The sequence below is a fragment of the Lathamus discolor genome, chromosome 6, assembly GCF_037157495.1.
Source record: "Lathamus discolor isolate bLatDis1 chromosome 6, bLatDis1.hap1, whole genome shotgun sequence".
Lineage (NCBI taxonomy): Eukaryota > Metazoa > Chordata > Aves > Psittaciformes > Psittacidae > Lathamus > Lathamus discolor.
Window position 1 is genome coordinate 80831835 of NC_088889.1, and position 8957 is coordinate 80840791.

The following is an 8957-nucleotide window of genomic DNA, read 5'->3' on the forward strand; positions in this document are numbered from 1 at the left end:
CAGGTGTCCAGGATGGGTACAGTTAAACTAACTGATAAGTAGGAGGACAGAAGTTTTATTATGTCTGTGGTGCTAACGAACCAATTAAGCTGGTATAAGCATCTACAGAGCACGCTTCAGAGGCTGCCAGAAGTGATGAAGATTGTTGGAAGAAGGAAACGACCTTCAGAGACCACCACCACAATTCTGTAGGCATGCGGGGAGCTTTCTGGAAAATAATGTAATCCATACATAGCCTCATGAATACGTATGTATGGCCAGGGACTATATAAGGATGGCTTGTGCAGCAATATGGGGACACACGTTAGGAGGAGCTGTCCCCCATGTCTCCCAGTGCTGCAATAAAGCATACCTGCTTGTCAGCTTGAAAACTTTGTTGGCAAGTCTGTTCCTGGAGTTTTCTCCAAATCATTTGGCACCCCAGATGAGACCCTCTCTGCTCGGCTGCAGGACCCGCTGAGGACAGGGCTCCCTAGGGCCCTCGGGAATTTTTCCCAAAGGGACCCCTTGATTCATTCGGATCACTGCGGGAGCAGATAAGGACCATCTTCATAAAAGGTATTCTTTTCTTTTGTATGGTCTGTAAGGTGCAGGGGGCATCTTGCATAAAGACTAAATTAGTAATAGGGTTGGGTTGGTAAGCGTACGCAAGGTTTGGAAGCCTTCTGTAAATCGAGATAGGAAATCTGGTGGGTAAAGGCGTATACCCGGCTGTTAGCGTCCGTTTGGGATGCACCCACAAGAAGCAGGGGGGCATCTTGTGGTTTGAGTCCTACAAGACGCAGTGGGCGTCTTGGGGAAATGGTTTTGGATCTTGTTGGTATTTGATTTATTTTGTGGCTTGTTACATTAATGATTTTGGTCTTGTGATTTTGGTATCGGTGACAGACTGTTATAACTGTGCTACTAATTGTGGCTTGTTTGATAGAATTTTAGTCTCCGTACCTGTTTCAAGTGTTGTAACTGTGTGGAGTGTGTCTGTGGGATCCCTAGTGTGTGTGAGTAGGAGACTGATAACGGGAAATCAGCAGAGTGAAGAGATCATGAAAAAGAATCCTTTAGGGTGCATTTTGGCACATTGGAAAGAACTGGGAGGGTTTCCTGGGGCTCAGTACATAAGAAAACGTTGGTTAAATATTGTAACCAATGGTGGCCTTTGTATACTTTGGAAGATTGGGAAAAATGGCCTAAAAATGGAACTCTGAACTGTACTACATTGTTAGAATTAATGTTGTTTTGAGGCAGCAAGGAAAATGGGATGAAGTAATGTATGCAGATATGTTTTTCACTTTAAGATACCACCCGGAGTGACACACTGAATGCAAAATCAATATAGCTCTGCCAGATTCCTTAATTTTGGCTTTGGAAAAGGACAGGGAAAAACTGAAAGTTAAGATGGAGAGATGTTGTTCAGCCTGTGATACTGGAGAAAGATGTTTAACGTTAAAAAACACTAATCAGGAAGACAGGTTGGAAAATTCTGCATCACAAGTACCTCCGAGGGAAGCACCCTCTGCGTATGCCTATCTGATATTGACAAGGAGGAAGAGATTGCTGTCACTGGCAACAAGCAGCAGATCCACATTCAGAGTTAAGAAAGGGTTAAAGCAGAAATGCTGTTGCAGAGGCAGGCATCTGGAGCCGCTGCAGAGCAGGGTGGGCAACTGTGAGGAAAAGGGAAAACCAAGGGGGAAAGGAGGGGACCTCGAGCAGCTCCTGTGTTTGAGCGTAGGAGGAGGGATGTCGGGCGGAGGTGGGGGAGTGGGGTCTTCTGTGGAACCGGGTCAGTGTGCGTGCTATGGGGAGTTTGGACCCTGGAAGTGAGACTGCCGTGGGGGCGGAGTGCCATGGGGTGGCTCCGGTGGCTGAACTGGAACTAGACTGACAGGGACCTGGGGAATCTACCCTAGCAGATCCACCGGTTAAATTAAATGCCAGGGACTAGAGGAGATAAAGTGGAATTTTAGTGGATACAGGAGCAACTGATTTGGTGCTAAATCGGAGAGAAAAGAATTTGTTACAGATGTGGGAGCTACTGGCCACCAAGGAAAAGAGAAAAAAAAAAAAAAAAAAAAAAAAAAGAGGCTTTCTTTCTGAAACCTTTAAAGTACAAACTGGGAAAAGAAATAGGCATGCATAAATTTTTATGCATGCCAAATTCTCCAAAATCTTTATTAGGGCGAGAAGCAACATTAAAGAATGCAAAATGGAATTTAGAGTTAAAACCAATCCATTAATTGCAGTTTTGAGTTTATCTTTAATTCAGCAGAAAAGCAAACAGGAGGACCTCCCTGAAATAGAAGAAAACCTCAATCAGATATATCTGCGAGTATGGGCATCTGAAGTTCCAGATAAGGTGAAAAATGCTTTGCCTGTTAAAGTGGAAATAAAAAAGGTGGGGAGTCTGCCCAATTAGAATAAAACAATATCCCTTAAAATTAGAAGATCAAAGGGAATCAAAAAATCATTGACAAATTTTAAAATCTAGATTATTAATTGAATGTGAATTGGAATATCATACTCCTATCCGGGACAGCAGTGGCAAATAGATTTTTCTCAATTACGAAGAAAAGGAGGTTATCGATATTGGTTGGTGTTAACGCGTACTTCTTCAGGCTGGCCAGAAGCACTCCCTTGTAGGACAAATAATGCAAGACAAGTGATTAAAACAGTATTAAATGAAATAACGCCTCGTTTTGGAGTACCAGCGGCAATTTGTTCCGACCAGGGTTCACACTTTAGTGCAAAATTGTTACGAGAAATTAGCAAAAAATTAGAAATTGATGGGCAACTACCTATACAGGCCTCAGGCCAGTGGGCAAGTAAAAAAGATGAACCATCTGATCAAACAACAGACTAGTAAAATATGTCAGGAAATGAATTTATATTGGTACCAAGCATTACCACTGGCTCTATTAAGAACTCGAAATAAACCTCGATCGAAAGAAGAGGTTAGGCCATTTGAGATTTTGTATGGAAGATCGTATCAGTCCCAGTTTAAAGGAGAAAGTCTTCAGGATCATGGGAAGGCTATCTCCGACAGTTTCTGATCAATCTGGGAAAACTATTGGAGGAGATAATAAAGGGAATTGTAGGGACACGAGCAAGAGGTTTGGATTATCCGATTCACCCTTTCAGATCCGGAGACTGGGTTTACATTAAGAATTTTTCAGGAGATCCTCTACAGGAGAAGTGGAGCGGACCGTACCAGATAATATTGACCGCCTTTATAGCAGTGAAGATACAGGAACAACCTGCATGGACACATGGGTGTCTGCACAATTGCCTAAATCAGGAGAAAATCTGGACCTTTCACTAATTGGAGTTCCAATTCCTAACACTATCTCATGGACAAATTTGTGAGTGAACACTAGCAACCTATATCCGAGGGAAAGGTTAAAAATTGGAATAGTTAATTGCCACAGAAAAATAATGGACTCAGAGATCAATGTGATCAGATAAAAGCCATTTATTATAGAGCATCTATCCTTTTTATCCTCTTCTCTGCATCTGCTTACAATAGCTTGCTGTGTTATAATCGGATACATTTTCTTGTAACACGCAGCAACTACGGTTACATTTACAATAGCTCGCTGTATTATATTTGGATACATCTACAATAGCTCACTGTAGTATAATTAGACACATATTCAATAGCTCGCTGTATTATGACTGGATGCATCTTCAATAACTTGCTCTGTTATAAATGGATACATATACAATAGCTTAGTATATTATGCTTTGGTACATATTCTTGCAGCATATAGCAACTAGTAACAATTAATCAAATAAGCGTATGAGAACCTAACCTTTAAAACTTGCCAACAGTTCACTATTTTGTATCTTAGCATATTCCAGTTTCTTCTTATCTTGCTTGCAAAGTTACTTTTGCTTCCTTACCCACGTCCTCCTTCATCCTCGATTCATGTCGAGCTCCACGTAGGCACTTGCTGACTTGGGAACATGGCCATTCTTTGCTAAAAACCCATCCACAGTTAATCCTAATCCAGGTAATAAATATTGTACCTGTGCACAAAGACGTATTACCAGGAACCAGGGTAGGAGGTCATGCTTGTTTAAATGCTACAGATGTAGGTCACCATTCAAATTGCAATCACACTATTAATATAGATGGTATCGTAGTTCAGTGGTGACCCGCTCCTAAAGGGAAAGGATGGTATTGGTTATGTGGAAAAAACGCTTTTAAGCATCTACCCCCACAACTGGAAGGGGGCATGCACCTTAGGTGCTGTGATACCCAATCTAACTATTATTGACACGTATCCTTCTGGGACCTGGATTAGAAGTTTTGCTAAACTGATTAGGTGAGGTTTAACCCTATTATTGAACGGCACACCGCATTTCATAGTTTTGTAAGAGGGCTAATTCCATCTTTGGGAGTAAGTGAATTAGGGAAGGCAATTGGAAATATCACAGCAACCACAGAGGAAATGGAAAGTAAAAACACGGATATAATCCAGGCAGAACAACAAGAGATAACCAGCCTATCTAAGGTGGTATTACAAAACCGAATGGCTCTAGACATGTTACTGGCATCACAAGGAGGGGTTTGTTCCATAATCAATGAAATTTGTTGTTCCTATAGAGACCAAAGTGGCAGAATTGAAACAGATCTGGAGAAAATTTGTAAACAAACTAAGATATTTCATGAAATAGCCATGGATGACACCTCCTGCGGTTTTGAAGAAATATGGAAAAAGTTAACTTCATGGTTACCTAATCTCTCCTGGTTGAGGCAACTGGCTGCAGGTATATTGGTGTTAATTGTTTTAATATTGATTACTTGTGGTATGATACAATGTTCCTTCCGGTATTGTAAAAGATCTATGATAAGTTCTGAAGATTGGAAAAGGAATGAAATCAAGCACCAAGTAGAAGCGGTAAATTATTTCAAAAAGACTTTAGACAGTGTCGTGGTTTAAACCCAACCACAAACCTCGTTCACTCACTCCCCCCCCTTCTTGCCCTCCCCCTGCTCCTGGAGGGACGGAGAGGAGAATTGAAAAGAATGCAACTCCCACGGGTTGAGATCAGAACAGTTCAGTAACTAAGGTATAACACAGATCACTGCTGCTACCACCAATAATAATAACGATAAAAGAAATAAGAGGAAAGAATACAACACCTCAACACCAGCCGACCAATAACTCGCCCCACACCCACCAGCCGAGCACCGACCGATACCTCGTCCCACCCTGCAGAGAAGTAGCCCTTCCGGGTAACTCCCCGTTACATCCTGGGCATGACGTGCTGTGGTATGGAATACCTCTTTGGTCAGTTTGGGTCAGGTGTCCTCTCTCTGCTTCCTCACGGCCTCCTCTCCTCCCTGGAGAGCACAAGCCTCAGGAAGTCCTTGGTCAGACCAAACATTTGAGCAACAACTGAAAACATCGGCGTTATCAGCACTGTTCCCAGGTCAAAAAAATCAAAACATAGCACTGCACCAGCTACTAAGAAGGAGGAAAATGACTGCTACTGCTGAACCCAGGACAGTCTGGCTCGGATGAGCCTTCCCAGCAGGCAATGGTAATACAAAAAATGTTGCGAAAGAATTTGCAAAAGGACAGAAAAAGGGGGGATTTGAGACAAGGGGGGGGGGGGGGGGGGCACAAAATTACAAAATGGAATATATAAACCTTTATAATCAGTTTTAAGTAATGTTAAGTTTGATGGCTTTGTAACAGTAACAATGGAAAACTACTGAGGTGCATGATACATAGAAAAAAAACACCAGAGTACAGCTAGAGAACATACTGAGATTTCTCGTACAAGATAAACCCTTGCTGTTGACAGTTTTAGGCCCCATGACCTTAGTACAAAAGGAATGTAAGAAAAACATTCCAGAAGAACAGGATGCAAGGATAAGGAGTATCTGGGAATGGCAGGTGTCCAGGATGGGCTACAGTTAAACTAACTGATAAATAGGAGGACAGGAGGATTATAATGTCTGTGGTGCTGTCTGTGGAGCTTTCCCCTGTGTCTCCCAGTGCCACAATAAAGAATACCTGCTTGTCAGCTTGAAAACTTTGTTGGCAAGTTTGTTCCTGGAGTTTTCCCTGAATCAAACTGAAGCAAAGAGGCAGAACCTGCCTAGGCTGAGCCAGGAGCTGGTCGCCGGCCCAGGGGAAGAGCCTGCCTACCTCACAGCACAGTCAGCATCCTGCCAGCACAGCTGCATAAGTCCTGATGGCATCCTGGCTTCCTGCGCAGCTGGCACGCCACAAGAAATGCAGATTCCAAAATTAAACTAGAGAAACTGGCTCCAATTTGTCTTAAACTTCCATTCATCATTCTACAAGACACATCTGCTAACTCACTTGACAGAGCCTTTGCACCCATCTCTTGCAACACGCTCATGTTTAGCAGCGCTCACCAGCACTGGGACTTTGTTCTCCATGCCATGGGGCACCTGCTGGGCTCTCTGAAGCCTTTACCCAAACCTGTAACTACTGTTGTAGAAGCACAACTCAGAGCAGTGAATTCCTGTTCCAGCAGCAGTGTCTGCTGCTGGAAGTAAGGGTTAGCACACAAACAGTCATTTAAGGACTTTGGTGCAGTCAGACTTGCATCTCTCACAACTGTTTTTGCAGATGCTCAATCTGACATGATCATCTCTACAGCGATAGGCAGGACAGTGAAAACACCAGTCCCTTCAGCCCAAGGTGAGGACACTACATGCACAGGACAACATGGAAGATGAGATTTTTCTCAGTACCATCCAGCATAGACACAATGAGCTGTGAATTCAGGAGGCAAGTCAGCACAAATCAAACCCCTGTCCTTTTCAGTACTAGGGTATCACAGGAGAACTCAGAGGAAGGGAAGTAAGAATCATTGTATCTCTTACCATTACACACACCTTTTATTCAGAAACTGGTAGCTGAAAGCCCACAATATGGTCACTGCTCAGGGCCCTCATTTCTCCTGGTTTTGCCCCCTGCAAGAGGCAATGTCCTACTCACCAAGCAGGGGGCTTGAGCCGCTGCCCACTTGCACTGCAGAGGCTGGAACGTCATTTCATTTGCTTCATGAGCTCTGCTCATCAAGACCTGCCTGAATGTTCAGGGTAAACATGTACCTTCCCAGTGCCCTACAAGCCTCCCAGTGCCTTTTGAAGGAAGCAGACACTGCTGTGGCAGGGAAGCAGGACTGAAGCCCTGGCTTTGCTTTGGCACCCTTGGGAGAAGCTCAGTAATTTGCAAACACCCAGGTGGTACAGAGTTCAAGTTTGCTCTTCAGCTAGTCTACAACTTCAGGCAATTTCCCCACATGCAGAACTTGCATCCTTGCTTTAACAAGCAGCAGCAGAACGTGGCTGCACCTACCAAAGCATCACTGCAGTGGAAACAAGCCCCAGAACACCAGGCCTAGCAGCTTGAAGAGCCATCACAAATGTAGCCTGGCACTCACATCAGAAGAGCTTCACACCTTCTCCTCCTGCCCGGGGGAGGTTTTAGGTGCTGGAAATGGGGACTCACAGAAGAATTTTTACACTGCCTGATCCCAGGTAGGTTCCAGACTTCACCTGGACGTAGCCTACTCAAGTCTAAGGCACTTTTAGAGGTGCCCACGTAAACGCTAACTCTGTCCCCCAGAGCCACAGTCCAGCACCTCAACAAAGTGACCAAGGACGGAAACTCCTAGTAAGTTCACAGATCTTGTCCAGTTCTGCACTTTGGTAATCAGCCCTTGTGCCAGGCAGTGCATCTGGAATTTGTTTCCTCATACTGCCTGGGAGAACAGCACAAGGGGCACATCAGTCAACCAGCTTTACACCTGGGGAGAGTGGGAATGGAGTGTGACAGGCTCACATGAATGTATCAAAACAGCCTTTGCTCTGGGGGCAGCCAGTACTTGCCCTGCCCATCCCACCATGCAGTCAGCTGTGCCTGGGACACCTGAAGCGGGGCCAGTGATTGGCACCTATAGGTGATGTATGTAAAGCAGTGCTGTGCTAGGCACTATGAGGCTTGAATAAGGTGTCTGTTTCACCCGACAAAGAAAAAGCTGGGACAGCAATAGACTTTATAGGCCTTCATCCTTCAAGCGCTCTACTGAGCTCATCAGGATAAAGCTCATCCAGTTCCTAGCCCCTGCCATGGGTAAGGACACCTTCCACTAGCACAGGTTGCTCCAAGCCTCGTCCAGCCTGGCGTTGAACACTGCCAGGGATGGAGAAGAGCCAAGTGCCCCCAGGGCACCAGCAGAACCCGGCGAAGCTCCTGTCCTGAAACACTCAGACATCCTCCTGGAAGAGCTGTGTGCAGGAACCACTGCAGAGTATGAAGCAGCCGCTCTGGCACGCTCCCTCAGCTGCTGTGCGGATGCTCGCCCACAGGAACAGAGGAAAGAGATGGGAGAGGCCTGACTAGCCCTGGCCGGGCACAGCTGCACACAGCCCCGCTGCTCCGAGCACACGGCTGGCAGACAGCAGCACCGGAGCCGGCACAGCTCGAGGCCCAGGACAGAGCCACGGGCCGGGCGCTGCTCCCGGGACCGGCTGCCCAGGCCTCGCGAGGAAAAGGCACACGGACGCCGCCATCATACGGCCTGCACGGGTTTCCCGGCCGAGCGCCGCCGGTACCGAGCCTACACGTCCCCGGGAACGGGAAGGGAGGGGCGGGCCCAGCGGAGCAGAGCCCCGCGGGAGCTGAGGGAGATCCGGGGGTGATCCCGAGGCCCTCAGCCCGAGCCGGCCCCGCCGCGTGGACACGGACACGAGCCGCGAGCACCCAGCCCCTGCCTCTGCCGCAGCCCTCCCCAGCCCCCCTCGGGACGCGGCGTGAGAGAAACCCCACCCCTGTCCGCCCGGAATTTATCACCCACGGTGGGGACTGCGCAGCCAATCAGGATCCGCCCGCCGAACGCGACCGCGCCGCCGATTCGTAGAGGCGGCCGCGAAGCCACACAGCGGCCCTAAGTCCCCGCCCCCCCCT

At 46.6% G+C, this 8957-nt stretch overlaps 1 long non-coding RNA gene across 1 annotated transcript; it reads right to left on the minus strand.

The window, feature by feature from the left end:
• Window positions 1-3445: 3445 nt before the first annotated feature.
• LOC136016614 (uncharacterized) lies at window positions 3446-8794 on the minus strand. The gene is made up of 2 exons (XR_010613662.1): window positions 5288-8794; window positions 3446-4161 (listed from the first exon to the last, which is right to left on the minus strand). It is a non-coding gene; the product is annotated as an uncharacterized LOC136016614 (long non-coding RNA).
• Window positions 8795-8957: the final 163 nt, after the last annotated feature.